The sequence below is a fragment of the Antechinus flavipes genome, chromosome 2 (assembly GCF_016432865.1).
Source record: "Antechinus flavipes isolate AdamAnt ecotype Samford, QLD, Australia chromosome 2, AdamAnt_v2, whole genome shotgun sequence".
Classification (NCBI taxonomy): Eukaryota; Metazoa; Chordata; class Mammalia; order Dasyuromorphia; family Dasyuridae; genus Antechinus; species Antechinus flavipes.
In genome coordinates this window covers 659,505,344-659,528,143 of record NC_067399.1, presented here as the reverse complement: position 1 = coordinate 659,528,143, position 22,800 = coordinate 659,505,344, and positions in this window count along the sequence as shown.

Below are 22,800 nucleotides of genomic sequence, written 5' to 3'. Positions count from 1 at the left end.
AAAATTAAAGCAAACAAACAAAACTAAGCCTTCTCTTTATGTGCATCCAGCTATCTCATATTTATTTTCAAGGATAAATGTGTACTTGCAATGGTTTATATACTAACTACAACATCTAGAGCAACGTCCAGGAATATAATTGGAACTTTTAAAATGCATATTGATTGATTTTTAAGCAAATTAGGTGAATGGGGGATAAGAATATTAGCAGAAATAATAGGACCTTTTATTTCCCTGAGAGAAAACTATAAGGACATATGTATTACTTTAAGGTTATGAAATATTTTCTTTATTGAGACCACCTGTACCCACAGGCAAATGAAAATCAAGTCTATTTCCTTTTTTGGCCAACTAGGGGAAAGGAATAATGGAATTTGTTTAGACAGGGGAGACACTGGGAAAGAGGTTATTCTCCAGTAGCCATTACCAAGAAGCTGGTAAAAATTGGATCTCAAGTCCTAGCTATAAATATGACATTTGTGCTACCCTAGTAGTTCTCAGTGCTGGTGAGGCTCTATGGGGAAGATGGATAGCGTTTTATCACATCTAAAGTGCCTGAATGATCATGTTGGCAGAATGAGATATGATTTCTGTAGAGAACCAATTTTTATCTTTACTATTGTATATACTGGGATTAGAATTTTTAAACCCAATACACATAGACATTCACACACACAATTCCAAATTTCTTCTCTCTTCTTTGGTTATTTTTCATATGTTATGGCCGAGACGTTACAGGGGTCCTCAAACTATGGCCCACGGGCCAAATGCTGCAGCTGAGGACGTTTAACCCATTCACCCAGGGATATGAAGTTTCTTTATTTAAAGGCCCACAAAACAAAGTTTTTTTTTGTTTTGTTTTGTTTTTTTGTTTTTTTTAACTATAGTCCGGCCCTCCAACAGTCTGAGGGATAGTGAACTGGCCCCCTATTTAAAAAGTTTGAGGACCCCTGTAAATTGGCCATAAAAAAAATGGTCTTTAATGTCAACTTTGCTACTACAGCTCCAAAAAAATTAGTTAAATATGATTTAGTTTCAATAACAGCCAAACACTGATAGCTTTCTGTGTTGTGATCTTTATTATATTTGTTGTAGAACAGATCATTAATTAATTGATATTTCTCTGGTTACAATTTCAATTCAATCAATCAAAAATTTATAAAGCAGTTACAATGTACCAGGCATTGTGTTAGGTGCTATTGATACAAAGAATTTCAAGAGCAATTTCTGTCCTCAAGGAACTTGAATTCTAATTGTAAAGACAAAATGCAAATAAATGGAACTATGCAAGAAAATTATATATATGTAATAGTTTAGAAGGCAATCTTAGAAGTGAAAATCTTTCATTACTGAGGATTTGAATTTAAATTCCAACTGTATTATTTACTAGGATTTTGATCTTAGTCCAGATTAAGCAAGTGACTAAAGCAAGGTACTTAGCCTCTTGTCCAAGGAAACTGTCAGAAGCTCTTCTAAAATAATTTCTAGGCCTTGATTTGATAGAAAACATGCTAGGGTAAAGGAATGTTGGAATTGGAATCAAGGTATCTGAAATCAAATAATTATTTTGGCTACTCAGTACCTGTGTGATTTTTGGCAGATCATGCCATCACTCTGAACCTTGCTTTTCCTAAAAGCGACCCATTCTATTCATTTTCATCAATAAAGAAATCAAATCCACGAATGCAAAGCAAAGTCAAGACAAGTCAATGACTTGCCCAATGTCACTAAGGGCTGTTATTTGCTCTTTTATTTTCCAATTATAGTTCCAGAATTCTATTTTTAGTTCTAAACCCCTAGTCATCTGATAAGCAGCAAACTATCCAGCATAACTGGAGTCATACCTGCATTTAGATATCCTAAAATCTAATCTTGGGGAAAAAAGTATTTATCACATACCTACTATGTGTCAAGAATTATTAAATCCCTACTCAAAAGAAGCTTATATTAAAGTGGGGGAGAAATAAATTTGAATCAATACAGTATAAATATAAATCAAATGAATATAAACATACAAAATAGTCAAATAAAAGATAATTCGGGATTGAGGACATTAGTATCAGGGGAAGAGGAAAAGCTTTATGTGGAAGATAATATTTGAGCTTCATCTTAAAAAAAAATAAGGATTTTCTGAAACAGAGGGCATGGGGGAAAGCCTGAGAGAAGGCAGATACAAGAGATTCAACGTTACTTAATGTTCATCTTTTTTTTTTTTTCATATTGCAGAAGGATATATCTACTTCTAACTTTCAAATCCTTGCCTCATCACCTTTTACCTATGTGACTTTTGCTAAGTCCCTGACTTTTCTAAGCATTAGTTGCTCCTCTCTAAAATGAAGGTCTTGAACCACATGATCTGTAAGTTTTTTTTCCATTTTAATGCTAAACCATCTATGTCTTAAATGATATTACTATTATCACTTACATTTTGCAATTTTTCTCATATGTCAAACATCTATATACCTCCCATTTTCAAATTGTATCTTTGCAGAGACCCTCTGACATCTCTCACCTCAATTTTTTTTATTTGTAAAAAGGGAAGTTAGATGTTTGTCTATCTAATAGAGATAGATAGATATAGATGTAGACACACTGTAATGGGCTGAAGCTGAGCAGATGCACTGAGGTTCGAGCACTTATGGCTAATTACCAATTGGACAATACTTTATTAATATATGCTTGGAGAAAGAATGGCCCTGCCCACTCTCTGTGCAAGTTTGATGTGTTGTATAGGAAATTGGGTGAAGGAGTTGGTGGGTGGAGTGAAAAAGCCCGAGTCACTCCTGGCCGGTTTCATATCGTGATTGCTCTCACTTCATATGGTCATTCCCCTTCACCTACACAAAGAATAAAGATCAAGGACTTTCGCTTATCCGGACTCCAGCTAATTTTAAAATACCCTGGGTGCTAAACACGGTCATTACAAAACATAGACATAACTATATCAGACATATATATTTATATAGTTACATACGATCACACATGTATTTATAAACATGCATAAACATATACACAAACATATGTATACTTATAAATGTTTGGTAATCTAATACTTTTATTCTTCTCATTTGGTTGAAAAAATCAAATAGATTTCATTACCTCATATTTCAAAACTATTTCTTTTACAAGCTGTAGGACTTTACAATCAAGCATCAGCTCAGGTAATTGATCTCTTCATAAACATAAAGTCATAAACAGTTTCTTCTGAAGTCTACCAGGTTTCTTAAGAATATTGATTCACACTTTAACAGACTATATTTTCTTAATTGAAAAATAAAAAATAGCTTACATTAGATCACACGTATTATACAACAGCAATGATCTCAACAACAACGTTAACAATGACAAGGTGCAGCAGGAAGAGTTACTGAATTCAGCAATTGTTCATGAATGACACTTTCAAAATCATGGAATGGTTGCACTAGATCTAAATCAAAATGTACATGTAGAGTGTGGCTTACTCTTTGCATTATAGCTGAAGGCAACATTCATGTCTGAGCACATCAAGAGTTGATATGATAGCTCCTACACAACTGGCAGAAATTGCTGTTTTCATGTCTGACTTGATAGAACAAATTTTGTTCATTATATAACAGCTCTTACTGGGGTACTCCTTTGAAATTACTTCATTATACTATTCCCAATTGTGGTTTGATATTACAAATCTGTAGACTATTAGATTTGAAAAAGCTTTTAGAAAGTACCTTGCCCACCACCAGGGTTTTGCAGAGGAAAAATCTGAGATTCAGAGAAGGAAAGTGAATGCATGCAATTAATGAAATATTTAACTTGAAGTGGAAATATAATATTGTTATTATTATTGCTGTTACTATTTAGACTTATAGCCTATAGGAACTCATTGTTAAAGATTCCCACATTATTAATGCAGGTCAGTAATAATTCTTCGATTTTTAATCTCAGAAATTTGCCCTGAGCCCTGAGATCTCGTGACATAGGATTATACAAATAGTAGGATTAAAGGCAAAACTTAAATTTAGTTCTTTTAGTTTTTAAGACCAGCTCTCTGTCCTGTAAGGTGCAAGAAACATTTGTTGCCTTGCTGTCTCATTGAAGCGTCTGAGTTTTTCTCAAATTGTATGTTGTGTTAGTTTTCTATCCTTCCTCTACTATTTAACACTGCCCTTAAAATATAAATTCTTAAAATTATATGGGAACATAATATGTGCATTGTTCTTTGTTTTCAAAGAGCACTGTGACATCAGGAGATGAGATGCCATGACATGCAGGTGAATTGGATTTAAGTGAGGGAAGGCTGGGCAAGGTCACCTTCGGACTTTCCCCTCCAGAGTCATCTGGGTCCAGTGGCCAGATAGAAATCAGGGTGACTGGAGATGGCTCTGGATGCAATGGGCTTTTGTAAACTAAGTTCTTTAACAGCTGAGGCCACACCCATTCAGTGATTAAGGCAGGGAAGCAATTGACTGAGAGAGAGCACAGAGAAGAAAAGAGAAAAGAAAAGAGAAAGAAAAGGGAGAGAGGGAGGTGGGGGAAGAGAGAGAGAGAGAGAGAGAGAGAGAGAGAGAGAGAGAGAGAGAGAGAGAGAGAGAAAGAAAGAGAAAAAGAGAGAGAGAGAGAGAGAGAGAGAGAGAGAGAGAGAGAGAGAAAGAAAGAGAAAAGAGAGAGAGAGAGAGAGAGAGAGAGAGAGAGAGAGAGAGAGAGAGAGAGAGAGAGAGAGAGAGATTTAAGAGGAGAAGACTTTCAAGATTTCTGACCAAAGCAAACATTATTGCTATTAATATTCAACCTGAGTCAATCAGGACCCAAACAATTACCAAATGGGGTTTGACCTGTGACCTATTAGTAGCCAATCAATGATAATCAGAGTGGATTTGTTTTAAGGCATGGTCCCTAAGAAAGAAATTTAACCAGTAAAACCCAAATATCTTAAGAAAGTTCAAAGCTTTTAAGAGTATCTTAATGTATAGGCATGATACCCTATGTGGACCCTATGTTGAAGACTTTAGCTTAAAAAGGTCCAGGTCTCCAATTGCATCCAGGGAAATCTGCAATAATCCTGATCTACATTTTGCCACTGGATTCAGATGGCTCTGAAGGGGAAAGTCAGGCAGGTGACCTTACATAACCCTCCCTCACGTAAATATATATCAATGTCTATATCTATGTTTAAAGATATAGATACATATATACAGATATATAAACATATATGCATACCTTCTTTTTCTCTGTTACTAATGGAATTATTTATGGGGAATTCTAGTGTTTATCTTATTTCACATTGGGAAGATGGCATTGAAAGATTTAGTAAAAATTAAGAATTATAGGAACCTAAAATTTTTTGGTCATTAAGGTTGAAAAAAGTCACTAAATGACCTATCACTCTCAGTTCTAAATCATCATCGAGATACATTATGACAAAACAATGAGTTGTTTTTATTTTCCTTTCTGTGAACCAATAATTCTTCTTTAAATACAAGCTCTGTCTCAAATTCCTTTGAAATCTACTGTCTATGTTATTCACTAGCAGTCACAGTAGATGCCTAAAGGATTTCCTAGCTTGACAATGTGGAAAATGCTTTTAGCACATAATAGATTACAAGTATATAACTATGTAGTGTGAAGAACAATACACTTAAACAAATCAACCTTTATGAAATATATTTTCTTAAATAATATTATGATTCTGCAAGTTATAGAAAAAATAAATTACTATGAATTAAAATATGTGCCATATGAATGGGTTTGTGATTGCTATTCAATATTTCTACACGCATCACTTTATGTGCAAAATATACTTTGTTCACACTATGCTTGACAAATCTGGTAAGTGTGAGAAGTAACAATGTTTTAAAGCAATTGAAGTAATTATTATTTTTAGTTTTAAGTGACATCCTGTGTCCTTCACTTATGCTGGATTAAAAATAGGTCAATACTGTGAGGCTCTTATACCTTCAATATCACTTTATGGAAAATGCAACTTTAACAAAATCTATCTGAATATTTGATACAAAAAATATTTTTGTCCTTGTCCTTAGATCATGCTGTCACTTTCTCTTTGTGCCAGTTTTATCAAGTAGATCTTTAAGCTTGTTGATGTGTTCTTCCTTTGCACTCATACGGTTTGACATTTTGAGGGAGTTATACAGCAGGGGTGGGAAACTTTGTTGAGCCAAGGGCCATTTGGATATTTATAATATCATTCAGGGGCCATATAAATTTATTAATTTAAAAATTAGTCTGCTATATTTGATCAAGCATTTAATTACTTACCCTTAATGTGATGCTTTGAACTGTTTCTCTTTGGTGAAGTGTGTAATGTTACCTGTTGCTGATGACATTACTATTTGCAATTGCTTTTCCAGGTTTGTATTGGTCAGTCTGGAGCACAGTTGACATTTGTGATGGTAAGTTTTGAAAAAAACTGCTCACAGCAATAAATTGTTCAGAACAGATGCATATTTCAAAAATGCACATTTCCTCAAAGTGGGAAATTCATCATTCCTTATGCAATATTTATAGAATTCAAGCAGTAGGAGTTTGTTGTACCTAGATTTCAGCTCATCATCACTTTGCAATTTAATGATTTTGTGTTATGAGTGATCAGGCACATCATCTGGTTCCACATTCGATGATGTAGCAAAGATGTTCAATTCTATTTGTTTATTTGTCATGTTCTTGAATCTTTCTTTAAATGCCTCAGTTAGTTTTGCACATTTATCAAAATAATCAAGTATAATAGAAAACTTTTGTTTGTCCTGAGTAAGAAAATGCAACATGCTATTCCTTTTGAGTCACACTTTCCACAGCCTTTAGTTTCATGTTTGAAAGCAGGAAGCTGAGAAGTTTTTTGGGTTTCTTCAGTTTGATGTTTAGCTCTGAGAGATACTTGGTTAGTGTTCACCATGAACTCTGGATCACACAGCTCCTTACTGTCAATGAGTTCCCTGACAGGTTTCCCTTCATCCATGAACTGCTTGACTTCATTCCCCAGATGAACGTGAACATGTTTCCATGATTTAGGGTGTACAGAGTCAAGATCATTCAGTCAGTTCTTAAACTAAAAGTTGCTAAATTGTAATGAGCCAGTACTCTGAAACAAGGATTCTTACAAGTTGTTAAGTCAGTCGAATTGATGAAAATGGTTAATCTACTTTAGCATGGTGATTAATGATCCTCTAGTTCAGTATGATTTATTTAATCTTACAACAAATAGTGGTTTCCTAGTGATATAATGATTGGTTTATACTCAGTATACTGCATATAAACTGGGACAAACTCAGCCAGAGACAGATTTAGAAGGGCTCACAGCAGACTCGGAGAAGACAGAGGACTGGAGGTGGGTGCTCAAACTCTTGGACGGAGACAGACTTCAAGACAGAGACCATTGTGGTGGTCCTCCTGCATTCCCCACAGAAACCAAGACACATTCTTGAAGAGGACTTCAAGAAAGCAACCCCAGGCCCCAGGCAAAGAGACAAGACTGAAGGAAATAATAAAGAATTTTGACTTTATCTCTGGCTATTCTCATGGTGATTACTCTGCTGAAACGAAGGCTGGTCCAGAAAACTCCAGAAAACCAACCAGAACACTATACTAAACCATTTGCTTTTGTGAAAAAAAAAAAAAAAAAAAAAAAAGACTGAGATAATTCAGTTCTTTCTATTCTCATCATCATCAGATTGCTATAATTTCACCATGTTAATATTTCACAATATTCTTCATACCTACCTGGCATTGATTGACCTCTGAATCACAGCAAAAGAGATAGAAGGACTAAGGTCAGCTGACAAAAAAACATAAATGTCTGCTCCAGCATGTACGTGCATATATCTTGTCTATCCTGACTTGTGTGGTCCTTAGAACTTACATTATTATTATGATTCACTTAATATATATTCATGTTGTCATGAAAAAAGCTCCTACAGTTATCAAATTCTGAGTATCACCTGTGGATGTCTTGGCAGAGCTAGACAAATGATTTTATGGGCTTAATGTTTCTGATCACTAGTATATTTAAACATGATTTCTGCTAAACTAGTTGCTCAGCAATTTTTGTCAAATGGTGTCTTCTTACCCCTAAAGTTTGGATCTTTGGGTTTATCAAATATTACGTTAATATGTTAATTTACTACTGTGTGTTGTGTAACTGATATATTCCACTAACCCACCAATATATTTTTTTACCCAGTATAAAATTGTCTTGATCATTGCCATTTTGCAATTTAGTTTCAAAGGCACCATCACATTTTTTTTCTCATTGATTTCCTTCATATTTTTACCTACATGAATTTTCATATTATTTTTCTTAGAACAACAAATAATTATTTTGTAGTTTGATTGTTATACAAATTAATTTAAGGTAGAATTGTCATTTTGATCATATTTTGACATACCCATGGACAATTAATATTTCTCCAGCTGTTTAAATCTACTCTATTTGTGTGAAAAGTATTTTATAATTATGTTCACTTAATTACTAGGTTCATGCTTACAAAAAGAGTCAGAATTATTTTAGATTATCTCTAGTGATTTTATTATTTTATTTTATTATTTTAGCAATCCTTTTAAAATAGTATTTTGCTTTTCCAAATATATGCAAAGATACTTTTCAACATTTACCTTTGGAAAATCTTATGTTCCAAATTTCCTTTCCCTTTTCTCTCTTTCCCTGACCCAAGAGAGCAAGCGATCTGATGTAGCTTAAATATGTGCAATTCTAAATATATTTCCATATTCATCATGATGCGCGCGCACACACACACACACACACACACACACACACACAAATGAGATCAAATGGAGAAAAAAAAAAAAAACAAAGAAGGAAACAAACAAGCAACAAGAAGAAAGGTGAAAATGATAAGCTCTGATTCCCATTCAGTCTTTATAGTTCTCTCTTTGGCTGAAGATGATGCTCTCCATCACATGGCTTATTAGAATTGCCTTGAATCATTTCATTGTATAAAAGGGCCAAATTCATTGCAACTGATCATTACATAATCTTGTTGTTACTGTATACAATGTTCACTTGGTTCTGTTCACTTCATTTAGCATTAGTTTATGTAAGCCTTTTCAGACTTTTCTGAAATCAGTCTGCTCATCACTTTTATAGAATGATATTCCATTACATTTATATAAAATAATTTATTCAGTCCTTCTCCAACTGATGGGCATCTACTAATTTTTCCAGTTTCTTGCCACCACAAAATGGTGAATACAAACCTTTTTGCACATATGGGTCCTTTTTTATTTTGTTATCTCTTGGGGATACAGATCCAGTGGAGACACATTTGCAGTACTTTTAAATTAAAATTTTCCTTATATTTCGACCTGCTGGGTTTTGTGGATAATATATAGAAATGATAATAATTTAGGTAAATGTATTTTATATTCTGCAATTTTCCTAAAATTGTTAATTATTTCAGTTATTTTTAATTGATTCTCCAGGGTTCTTTAAATATGCCATCATGTACTCTTATTGCCTATTATTATCCCTCCATTTTTTCTTATTTTAATGCTAGAGCTAGCATTTCTTGTACAATATTGAATAATAGTCATGATAATGGACATCCTTTCTTCTTTCCTGATCTTATTGAAAAGATTTCAAGTGTATCCCCATTACAGATAATGCCTGTTCTTGTTTTCAGAAAGGTAGTACTTATCATTTTGGGATAGCCTGGTGAATAATTGGATGGATTACCAGGCCTAGAGTAAGGACGACTCATCTTCCTGACTACAAATCAAGCCTCAGAAATTAACTAGCTGTGTGATCCTGGAAAAATCACTTAATCTTATTTACCTCAGTTTTATTACATGGGAAAATGAGCTGGAGAAGGAAATGTGAAAAACCATTGCAGTATCTTTGCAAAATAAGTCCCAAATGTTATCATGAAGACTAATGTATAAGTGAAAAAAATGATTAAAAAAATAATAATAATAATAAACAAAAATTACAACTTATTTTTAAAAAGTTTAATTTATATTTTAATAGTAATAGATACTGCATTTTATCAAAAGTTTTTTCTCTATTAAGATGATCATATGATTTTTGTTGTTTTGGTATGAATCCAATTGACCATGAAAATTTCCTAATATTGAGCCAATGTTGAATTCCTGATAAAATCTACCTGATTTAATAAAGATTTTTTCTGTCTTAGAAGAAATTTGATAGGATTCTTTTTTAAAAATCTATTTTAAATTACTTTATTTAGTATTGGAATGAAGTATTCTTTAAATGTTTCATAGAATTCACTTATAAATCCATTTGATTCTCAGGATTTTTTGGTTAGGCAGCTCATTGATGGCTTTTTCAACTATCACTATTACTACTCAATATTGTATTAGAATTGTTAGCTTTGGCCATAAGAGAAGAAAAAGAGATTAAAGGAGTTAAAGTAGGTAATGAGAAAACCGAAGTATCCTCTCTTTGCAGATGATATATGATTGTTTACTTAGAGAATCCTAGAGAATCATCTATAAAACTACTAGAAACAATTCACAACTTTATCAAAGTTGCAGGATACAAAATAAATCCATATAAATCGCCAGCATTTTTATATATTATCAACAGAGCCCAACAACAAGAGATACAAAAAGTAATTCCATTCATAATAACTGTCGATAATATAAAATATTTGGGAATCTTTCTGCCAAGGGAAAGTCAGGAACTATATGAACACAACTACAAAAAACTTTTCACACAAAGAAAATCAGATTTAATAAAATGGAAAAAAATATCAGGTGCTCATCAGTGAGCTGAATTAATATAATAAAAATTATAATACTACTTATATAAATCTTTTTATTCAGTGTCATACCAATCAAACTCAAAACAAATTAATTTAAAGAGTTATAAAAATAGTAACAAGGTTCATCTGGAAGAATAAAAGGCAATTAATGAAAAAAAAAAAAAAAAAAAGGAAATGAAGGTAATCTAGCTGTACCAGACCTATATTAGACCTATACTATATTAGAAAGCGGCAGTCATCAAAATCATTTGGTACTGGCTAAGAAATAGAATAGTCAATCTGTTGAATAGGTTAGGTTCACAGAACAAAATAGTCAATAACTACAGCAATCTAGTATTTGACAAACCCAAAGACTCCAAGTTTTGGGATAAGAATTCACTATTTCACAAAAACTACTGGGAAAATTGGAAATTAGAATGGCAAAAATTAGGCATTGATCCACACCTAACACCTTATACCAAGATGAAGTTGAAATGGGTTCATGATTTAAACATAAAGAATGATCATATAAACAAATTAGAAAAACATAGGACAGTTTACCTCTCAGCTCTATAGAAAAGGAAGGAATTTGTGGCTAAAGAAACACTGAGTACGTTACTGAATACAAAATGAATAATTATTATATTAAGTTAATTTTTTGTACAAACAAAATCAATGCGGACAAGATTAGAAGGCAAGCACTAAACTGGGGGGAAAATTTATAGTCAAGAGTTTTGATAAGGCCTCATTTCTAAAACATGTAGACAATTGACTCAAATTTATAAGATTTCAAGCCATTTTCCAATTGATAAATGATCAAAGGATACGAGCAGATAATTTTCAGAGAAAGAAATTGAAGCCATTTCTAATCATATAAAAAGGTACTCTAAATCACAATTGATAAGAAAGTTGCAAATTAAGACAATTATGAAATACCACTACATATCTCTCAGAATGACTAAAATGATAGGAAACAAATAGTAATGAATGTTGGAGGGAATATGGGAAAGCTGAGACACTACTACATTATTGCTGGAGTTTTGAACTGATTCAAATATTGGAAAGCAATTTGGAACTATGCCAAAAGGGCTATGAAACTGTGTATACCCTTTCATTTAGCAGTAGTTCTACAGGGCTTGTATCCCAAAGATCCTAAAGGAGAGAAAGGAACCCACATGTGCAAAAATCTTTTTGGCAGTCTTTTTTATAATGGCAAGAAACTGGATGCCCATCAGTTAGAAAATTGCTGAATAAGTTATGGTATATAAATGTAATGGAATATTATTGTTTTATAAGAAATAACCAACAGGATGATTTCAGAGAGGCCTGAAGAAACTTAAATGAACTGAAGCTAAGTGAAATGAGAACCAGGAGATCATTATACACAGCACAACAAGGTTATACAATAACCAATTTTGATGGACATGACTCTTTTCAATCATGAGATGAATCAAACCAGTTCCAATGGTCTTATAATGAAGAGAGCCATCTGCACAGCAGAAAGAGGGAATCATAATATAGTATTTTCACTCTTTTTGTTGTTGCTTGATTTTGTTTTCTTTTTCCTTTATTTTTTCTTGTGCAGCATGATAATTGTGGAAATATGTATTAAAAATTGCATATGTGTAACATATATTGGATTATTTGCCATCTTGGAGAGGGGGGAGAAAGAAGGGGAAAAAATTGGAACAGAAGTTTTTCAAGGATGAATGTTAAGAATTATCCATGCATATGTTTTGAAAATAAAAAAAAAAACTTTAATAAAACAAATAAGTAAACATTTTCAAAAAAGTTAACATTTGTTTTTAAATGTTATTGGAAAAATAAAATAGAAATAATAAAAATAAATAACACAATAATACTGTTTTGGAAGACTTTAACTGTGATAAAAACATCTCATTATTTTCATCCACCATCAGCTATGAAATAGATATCAGAGACACAGCACAAACAAGCAAATTTTAGTTCCTTTTTTAATTGATGAAAAAATGGAAAACTAGGGAATATTAGTGATGATTAAATGTGTCTAATAACAGCAACTCCCACTCAATAGTTGTAAAAATCTAAAAAGTTAATATGTATAAAATGTATATACCACAATTCCTGGTGCATAATAGGCTTAATATAAATGTTTATTTCCTTCCTAGTTTACTTGTTCTAGATCATAGTATCAGTATCAAGGATAGAATTTGAGTCTATAGCATCTAATTCCTGATGCAGTGATCATTCCAATCCATTATAACATTTATCGAAGGATAATTGTCTTAATAGCAGATCATGAAATAGTTAAGTAATACTCTCAATGTCTCTGGTTTGTGTTTTTTTTTTAATGTTTGTTCTGCCTGTCTGAAAATATGCTGGTAAATCAAATAATATTTTTTAACATCATAGAGCTAGAATTTCTTAAGACTTCAAATGTCATTAACCTCAATCTTCTCCTTTTTAAGAAAAGGAAATTGAGACCTAGAGAGGTTTAATTATTTGTCCAAGGTCACATGGGTTCAGTTTTCTGTCTGAAAAGCCTGCAATTTTTTTTTTCACTGTATCAAAAAAACCTCTCAAACTTATTTTTACTTTTGTAGAAAATACTTGATTTAGAACCTTGTATACAGTAGGCATTTAAGAAATTCTTCTCTAATTGATTAAATTACCTGAATTAAATAGACTTGTGTTTAAAAAAAAAGGTAGATACATACAATTATATATTCCTCTTGAATGATATCACTTGAAAACTATATATATATATATATATATATATATATATATATATACACACACACATACACACACACACTATATTTTTTTATTTGCCTCTTTAGAACATAGGGAAGAAAGTTAAAGATAGTCAGGACTTAAAGTTTAATAGCTGAAGTGATGATTTGGTTGTTCCTTGGCAACACCTTGATAGGTAAATGTATAGCAATATAATTAGTGTCAATGACTCCACAGTTAAAAAATAATACTTTGCATATAATTTGAGGATTAATATAAAAGTATATCTTTCCAACTCATAAGATGTCACCCTTTTATATTTGAAAAGTTCAAATTCTATATTTTACTTCTCTATAATCAACTTGATCTCATCCTACAAAAAAAAAATTGCTCTCATTTATGAATATTCTGAGGATACTGCTTTCTTAAATTCTGCTCAGTACAAAGTATGGGAGCCCACTAAAAGTAAACTTAATATGACAATATAATCTTCCCAATGTTCTTTTAATCATTACAGCGTTTTTATCCTTTAATAAACACTTATTATCACTTAAATAACAGAGCAATAAGATGAAAGACTTAGCAGAGATAATTTAAAAGTTTTCTCCATGACTGATTAAGTACATGTTGTGAAGGGTAGCTTAAAAATATTATTTAACAGAATTAACTGAGACAATTCCATACTAAAAACAAAATTCATTTTCTTTGTTATATTAATTTGGGGAAGTATGTATCAAAAATGAATGTAATTATATTCATGTGCAAATGAGTGAGCAATCATTAAGTGTGTTTTGTAGGGAATTTTTATGGGAAATACTGAAAAAAGTATACATATCTTTTCCTTGTTAAGCTAATTAAGGATATATTCTACTATAATAAAAACTACCACCTAGTATATGACATATATAGATATATATTTCATAAATAATCCATATTGCTTCTGTTTTCCCCCTACAACTTGATCTGGTTTAGCACTTCAACCTGGAAAACAATGAATAAGTATGAGTCATTGAGAGGACTAAAAACCTACATACAGAAAATAACCTAAGAAAATACATATTTGACTTTAATTCAGATCTCTGGGCTCATACACGTGAGAGTCCAAGCTAGAGAATTAATTTGCAGATATAGTAGTAGGACTAAAAGTTTTCTTGAAAAATCTATTGACATTGATAGGAGTGCAAGAAAGTTGTCTTTGTATCTTTAGCACATAGTTGGGATACAAGTGTGTCTTATGAGTTCTCCATAACTTCAATGTGAATTGAATGATGTGAAATGTGTAACTTCAAATGTTCAAAAGATTGACATGGAAATTGGTGATTAAATATTCTATGTATATCCAAACACTAAAGCAAAAATGGGTGAGTCAAAATAGTGGGTACAATAGAGAGGTGGCTTGATGTAGGAGAAAAAAATGCTAGTTTTGCAATCTCTCCCCCAAACTGTTCCAAATTCCTTTAAGTAATGACTACATGGGGGCAGCTAGGTGGCTCAGTGGATAGAGCACCAGCCCTGAAATCAGGAGGACATGAGTTCAAATCTGGTCTCAGACACTTAACACTTCCTAGTTGTGTGACCCTGGGCAAGTCACTTAACCCCAATTGCTTCAGCAATTTTTTTTTAAATGATGATATCTAAACAAACTTTAGAGCATCAGAACAACCAAAAATATGGAGGAGAACATTTTCCAGCTGAAGGCAACTTAGAAGCTCAGCAGAAAAGGTCTGTGATACTAGGGTAGTTATTCAGTGTGCAGTCCCGGTCTAGGTGCACTGCTGCAGGCTTAGACTCAGGATGGGAGCTCAGTCCTTTCCCTGGCCCCAGCCCTGCGCCAGTGCCCAGTGTCAGTGAAATGGGCCCTATGAATCAGCAGCAATGCTGAAAGCATCTGGACCTCTCAGCCCAGGGACACCAGAGGGGACTCAGAAGACAAGTTGAGAGTTTTGTGGCAACAAGATGGGTATCTGACAACCATTCTCAGTGCAGCACCCATCAGCATATGCCCCAGCCTTTCACCAGCACACTAGATATTACAGTCACAATATGCTGGGAATACAACAAATACCTCCAGAACAGAAAAGAGTGCCTGTGGTCAGATTCCTGCAAGGATTTCTGAAAACAGCTGCACAAAACCCCTGAAGATTAAAAAAGTGCACCATCCACTCTGGAAACAGAGTCCTGTTTTACCAAAAAGTTAAAAGCAGAGTAATAGGCTAGGAAAAAAAAGTGTATGACCATTTAAAGTTATTATGGTGACCAAAAACACACTCAGAAGATGCTAATAAAGTCAAAGCTCCTACAACCAAAGCCTCCAAGAAAACTAAGAATTGGGCTAAGGCCATGGAAGAGCTCAAAAGAGATTTTGAAAATCAAATAAGAGAGACAGAGGAAAAAGTAGGGAAGAATTAAAAGAGATACAAAAGGAAATACAAAATATTAATGAAGAGAATGCCTTAAAAAGCAAAATTGGCCAACTGGGGAAAAAAAGATACAAAGCTCACTGAGGAAAATAATTCTTTAAAAAATAGAATTAAGCAAATGGAAAATAATGACTATGAGAAATTAAGATATGATAAGAGAAAGATCAAAAAAATAGGAAGAAAAATTGAAATACCTCTTTGGAAAAACAACTGACCTGGAAAATAGATCCAGGAGCAATAATTTAAAAATTATTGGTCCACCTGAATGTCATGATGAAAAAAGAGCCTGGACATTATCTTTCTAAAAATTATCAAGAAAAACTGTTTTGATATTCTAGAACCAGAGGGTAAAAATAGAAATTGAAAGAATCTACCAATCACCTCTTAAAGGAGATAGCAAAATGAAAACTCCCAGGAATATTATAACCACATTCCAGAACTACCAGGCTAAGAACAAAATATTGCAAGCATTCAGAAAGAAATAATTCAAATATAGTGGAGTAATAGTCAGAAACACAAAATTTAGCAGTTTATACATTGAAGGATAGGAGGGCTAAGAATATGATATTCCAGAGAGCAATGAAACAAGGATTGCAACCAAGAATCACCTACCCAGCAAAAATGAGTATAATCTTTCAGGAAAAAAAAAAAAAAAAAGTTGGTGGTCATTCAATGACACAGGATTTTCAAGCACTTGTGATGAAAAGATCAGAACTGAATGGAAAATTTAATTTTCAAATATCGGACTCTGGAGAAGCATAAGGAGATAATCAAGAAAATGATATCATAAGGGATTTAGTAAGGTTTATCTGTTTACATTCCTACTTGGGAGGATAGTACTTGTAATTCATTAGAACAGGCTCATTATTTTGACAGTTAGAAGGAGTATATAGAGACAAAGGGCATGTGTGTGTGTGTTGAATATGAAGAGATAATATCTCTTTTTAAAAATAATGAAATTAAGGGTGAGAGAGGACTATACTGAGATAAGGTATAGAAATCTACCTTACCCCTCAGGAAAATAGGAAGTGAATGTGATATGGAAAGGGGAGAGAGTGAGCAAAGAGAGGGCATATTGGGGGAGGGAGTGATCAGTAGCAAAATACTTTTGAGGAGGGACAGAGTGAAAGTAGAAAGAGAATAAATGGGGGAAATACAATTAGCAATAGTAAGTATAAAAAAAAAATTCAAAGCAAGTTTCTCTGACAAAGCCTCATTGCTCAAACATAAATGAAATTGAGTCAAATTTATAAAAAAAAAAGACATAGACCAATTGATAAATGATTAAAAGATGTGATCTGTGCCCAAAGGACTAAAAATTCATATATATCTCACCTGTAAAATCATCCATAACTATTCTGAAGAACTTATAATGAAAAATCCTATCCATACCCAGAGAAGGAACTATGTCTGAATACAGTTTGAAGAATTCTGTATTTCTCTTCTTCTTTTTAACTTAATTTTTCTTGAGGATTTTATTTTTATTAAGGAGGAAGATCTATGTTTTCTTTCATAACTTAACTTTAATGAAAATGCTTTGCATAACTTCACATATGGTTTCTTAATTGTGGGTTCCAATAGAAAAACTAGAACTAAAATGTCTTAAAAACAAATGTTCAAAAGTTGTTTTGAATATAATTGGGGAAACTATTAAATAAGTTAATTTTTAAAAGTAGGATGATTCACTTTATGAATATCCATCAGACATATTAGGTAGTTGATAAATGATTTTTGATTGATTGATTGAGCACTTACTATGTTCCAGACATTGTGAATTTCAAAGTTGAATGTGAAATTCAGAAGCCAATGACTCTCAATTTCATATAGTAGGAAAAGAATTATTGATTTATTGTGAAGGAAATCATGCACATAGTAAGAAGCTAATGAAATTTTATTTTCCTTATATAATTTTGTTTCATTAAATATTTTAATTACATTTAAAAAAATCAACAAAAAAAATTGAGTTGCAAAATTTCTCCTTCCTTTCTCTGTCACTTCCTTGAGAAGACAAGAAATTTGATACAGATTATACATCTGTAAAACATATGTCCATATTAGCTATGTTTTGAAAGAAAATATATAACAAAAAAAGAAAAACAAGTCTGCTTTGTATTAGGTTCATTCCCCTAAGTATTACTATGGGTGTAGCCCATACATTTCAGTGTCTTTTTTCAGCACTGTTGTTCTTTTTAATGAAAGTATGGATTATTTCTATATGTTCTTTGTCCCATATTTTACAAAAGATTATTTATATTCCAATTAATTTTTACCCTATGCTTCTATGTGTCTTTAATACAATTATATTACATTGTGATGCATTTAATATTTCTGCTGTCCTTCCTTTGGTTGCAAGGTTTTTATATCCTAATATATTGTTGGAATCTTTAGAAACTGCTAACTCATTAGAGTTGATGTTTTGGGCCAGATCCTGAAACAAGGTACTAAGTAGAACTAATTTGATACAATGCTTTGTGTTTATATCTTTACTCATTGAAGTTCACACGTTTGGGAGATTTCAGGATTTAGTATGAGATATCCGAATTCACACCTCCCTTGAAGTTCTTAGGGCCAGAGAGCACTATGGGAGAAAATCCCATAATTCCTCTCTCTCATATATAAGAAAACAGAGGCTCTCAGACAGAGTTGAGCTGAAGATTGAGAAGGCTCTCTCAAAGGCACAACCAGATTCATCTTCATCTTACACCACTGTGGTGGCTGGGCTCCTGCACTTTCTCCACTGAGACCAAGCTGGTCTGAAAGACTTGCCAGAAAGCTAGCAGAGCCCCAAGTGAAGGAGACAATTGTGAATTTCAAAGAGATTCATTCCATCTTTGTGCTGGCTGGAGGCTGAAGAAAGCAGAGGCAGAGGCTGAAGGACAAAACCTTTGGATTTGGAGATATTTGGAGGGAGCTCTTGGAATCAAGCAGAGAGATAGGCCTCTAAGCTAACCGGGCTATATTAGAGACAATAAAAGATCTGAATTTTTATCACCTGGCTGCATTTTGGGTGATTATTTACTCTTAACTGAAACTAAGGCTTCCTCCAAAAAACCTCCCTGAGAAACCTGCTTTCTCTCTCAGAGAGAACCATCATATTATATATTTTAAATGAAGAAAATCATCACAATATATGGTTAATTTTTGTGAATGTGCTATCTACATCTGAAAAAATTCTTTCTAATTCTATTCATTTTTGCAATTTTATAATTTTTACCTTTTTAAAAATTCTATTAAACTATTTATCTTCTTTCTTATTTATTTTATGTTTATCTGGTTCTGAAATGGGAAAGTTGAGGTCCCCACTATCTTCCTGTTTTTCTGTATCTTCTAGTATCTCATTTAACTTTTCCTTTAAAAATTTAAATATTATGGCATTTGGCACATTTAATATTTATATTCATTTTCTAAAATAACTTTTAGTGAAATGTAGTTCCCCTGATCATCTCTTTAATTAGTCCTGTTTCCTTCCTTTTATTTTAACTGAGATTATGATGACATCAATCTTTTTATTTTTAACCTCAGCTGAAACAAAATAGATTCTGTTCCAGTACCTTATTTTTATTTTTTTCCAAATATATTCATAGATAGTTTTCAACATTCATCTTTGCAAAACATTGTGTTCTAAATGTTTCTTTCTCTCCCTTTTTCCTTCTTCCCCAGGAGATCAAACAATCCCATATAGGTTGAACATATTCAATTTTTAAACATATTTCCATATTTTTCATGCTGAATATGAAAAATCAGATCAAAGTGGGAAAAAAATTTGAGAAAGAGAAAAAAAAAAAAAAGAAAAGATGCAAACACCAACAAACGTGAAAATACTATGCTTTGATCAAAATTTAGTCTCCATAGTTTTCTCGTGATACAGATGGGAGTTTCTATCACAAGTCTATGGGAATTACAGTTCCTTATTTTTCTCTGTCTTTTTCTTTTTCAATTGTGTTTCTTCTAAACAGAATATTGTTGGAATCTAATTTTTAATCAATTATGCTTTCTGCTTATGTTTTAAGAATGAATTCAACTTACTCACATTCCCATTTATGATTTCTAGTTATGTATTTATCTCCATTCTATTTTTTCTGGTTATTGTTTTGTAGCACTTTTTATAGGTTGTTCCTTCATGAAAGTGTAACTTTAAGACATCATTAAAAGAACAATAAATTTAAAAGATTGAGAAAAGGATAAACAGAAGAAAATAAGATGGAGGGAAGTCCATAGTAATCACAACTATGAGTATGAATGGATGAATTTCCCCATTAAAAAAAGCATATCTCACAATGGATTAGAAAACAATACTAAACACTATGTCCTTTAAAGAAACTCACTTGAAACAGAAAGAAACACAGAGAATAAAAATAATGGGGTAGAACATAATCTGTACTTCTTCAATAGAAGTAAAATGGTAAAGCTAGCAATCATAATATCAGACAAAGCAAAAAAAAAAAAAGATTTCATTAAAGTAGACAATCAGGTAAACTACATCAAACTAAATGGTGTGAGAGATAATGAAGTAATATTTTCTAAAGGCATATAGCAAATTTTCTTAAGAACTCATTCATCAAATACATATTGAACTTAAACACAAATACACTATTGGTGGAGCTGTGAACTGGTTCAACAATGCTGGAGAACATTTTGAGACTATGGCCAAAGTGCTATAAAACTGTGATTACCCTTTTAAGCAAAAATACCACCTCTAGGTTTCTATACCAAAGAGATCAAAGGAAAAAAAAAAGAGGGAGGGGAAGTCTTATATGTACAAAAAATATATTTACATCAACTCTTTTTTGGGTTGGCAAAGACTTTGAAATTAAAGGGATATTCATCAATTATGGAATGGCTGAAAAGCTGTGATATATGATTGTGATAAAATAATATTGTGCAATAAGAAATGATTAACAGGAGTTTCAGACAGTGAACTTATGTAGAATGAACTGAGCAGAATCCAAAAATCATTTTATATAATAATAGCAATATTATAATGATGATCAACTCTAAAAGACTTACCTTGTCTGATCAATGCAATGATACAAGACACTTCTGAAGAACTCATTTATGAACAATTTTATCCACTTCCAGAGATAGAACTAATTCAATCTAAATGCAAATTTAAGATGTTTTAAACTTTATTTTTTTGCTTCTTTTTTTGCCATAGCTAATATTGAAAGATATTTTCCATGCTTTCACATGGAAATCAATGTCATATTGTCTTGCCTTCCCTACAAGCAAAAAGACCAAATGGAGGGAGAGAATTTTCAACTAATTTCTTAAAATCATTTAAAATAAATAGTAAATTGAAAAAATTGTAAAGACATTATCGAACTTTCAGTTAAACTTACCTGTACATCTTGCTTACCTTAAAATGAGTAAAAGAATGACTATCTGAATTTGAGGAAATTTATAATTATAAAGTAGTTGTTTATGAAATAGAAAATTACTCCTTGTAAATATACAATAAAGGATAGTAATGAAAAATGTAGAAATAATAGCTAGTGTCACTGTTATATGTACACAACAATCTGCTCTCAGATTAATGTATAAGGAACAGTGAAATTCAATTAAACTTGCTTACTATGTATCAGCCATTATAATTAGTGCTGTTGATATAAATACAAGACAGCCAACTCCTGCCTTCAAGGAAATTACATTCCAATTAGATAAAAAAAATTAGAAAGAATTTGTCAGGGAGGCATATTGTGAATTAGCAGGTCAGTAAGATGGATAGAACAATAGAACATGAGGGTATCTTGACTTTTCCATGAAAGGTAATGTTGCTGTGATTTGTTTACAATTCTCTAAGCTAGAAGGAAGAATCATATGTGTTGAGGCTGGATGAGGAGCAGATAAAAAGGGATACTGGAGTGAGAGAATGATCTTCTGAGGGCTTAAAATGGTAAGAAGGGAGGAGGTTTTCCAAGAAAGATTCTATTCCCTAAAACATAATGTTCAATTTCCTTATCCTAAAATAAACATTCATTCATAATTGACATTATATCAACTCCTCAAATTTATCTCTTAGTATTTGTTAGGCTCATAGATCTCAATGTTGCAAGAGATACTAACTTTCCATTAATTCAACTGTTAACCAAATAATGATCTCTTTTCCAAAACATATATAATGGTGGCCTTCTATTATCTGGGGAAAGGGGAAAACATCCAATATGGAGCAGGAATGGTTTCTGGTTTGAGTACCTAGTGTTTTTTAATCTCAAACATAAATCTACCCCTCTGAAACTTCCATCAAATAATCCTGATTCAACTCTGTTTCTCTAAAGATTAAAAAAATAAAAATAAAAAACATGAGGGGCAGCTAGGTGATGCAGTGAACAGAACATCAGTCGTGAAGTCAGGAGGACCTGAGTTCAAATCTGGCTTCAAACACTTAACACTGCCTAGCTTGTGACTCTGGACAAGTCACTTAACCCCAATTGCCTCAGGGGGAAAAAAAAGATGAAAAAATATACAATTATTTTTTTATCTTTTAATTAATTATTTTTACTTCTCTTTTTGAACTGTCCTGTTTGCTTTTTTTCAATGTGCTCACCTCTGTAATGAAGAGAGACAGACAGGCAGGCACACAGACAGACATAGAGATAGACACAGAGACAGATAGACAGACAGAGAAAATAAAATGTGACATCTTGAATTAAACAGGAATACTAGATGTGGTCTGTCTAGAATGAATCTCTTATCTTCCTATTTCTAGATGCTTTATTTCTCAACCCAATATCAAGTGTGGTTTTTTTCTGAATGTTATGTCATATTTCTTTATCAACATTTTAGTCCAATAAAACACATAAATTTTTTTCTTCCTCTGAGAATTATTGTATAACATGGAAATATGTTTTGAATAACTATAAATGCATAACTACTATCAATTGCTTGTCTTTTTAAATTAAGTATAAAGAAAGTAAAGGAGGGATAAAGGAAGAGAGTTTATAACTCAATTTTAAAAGTTTAAA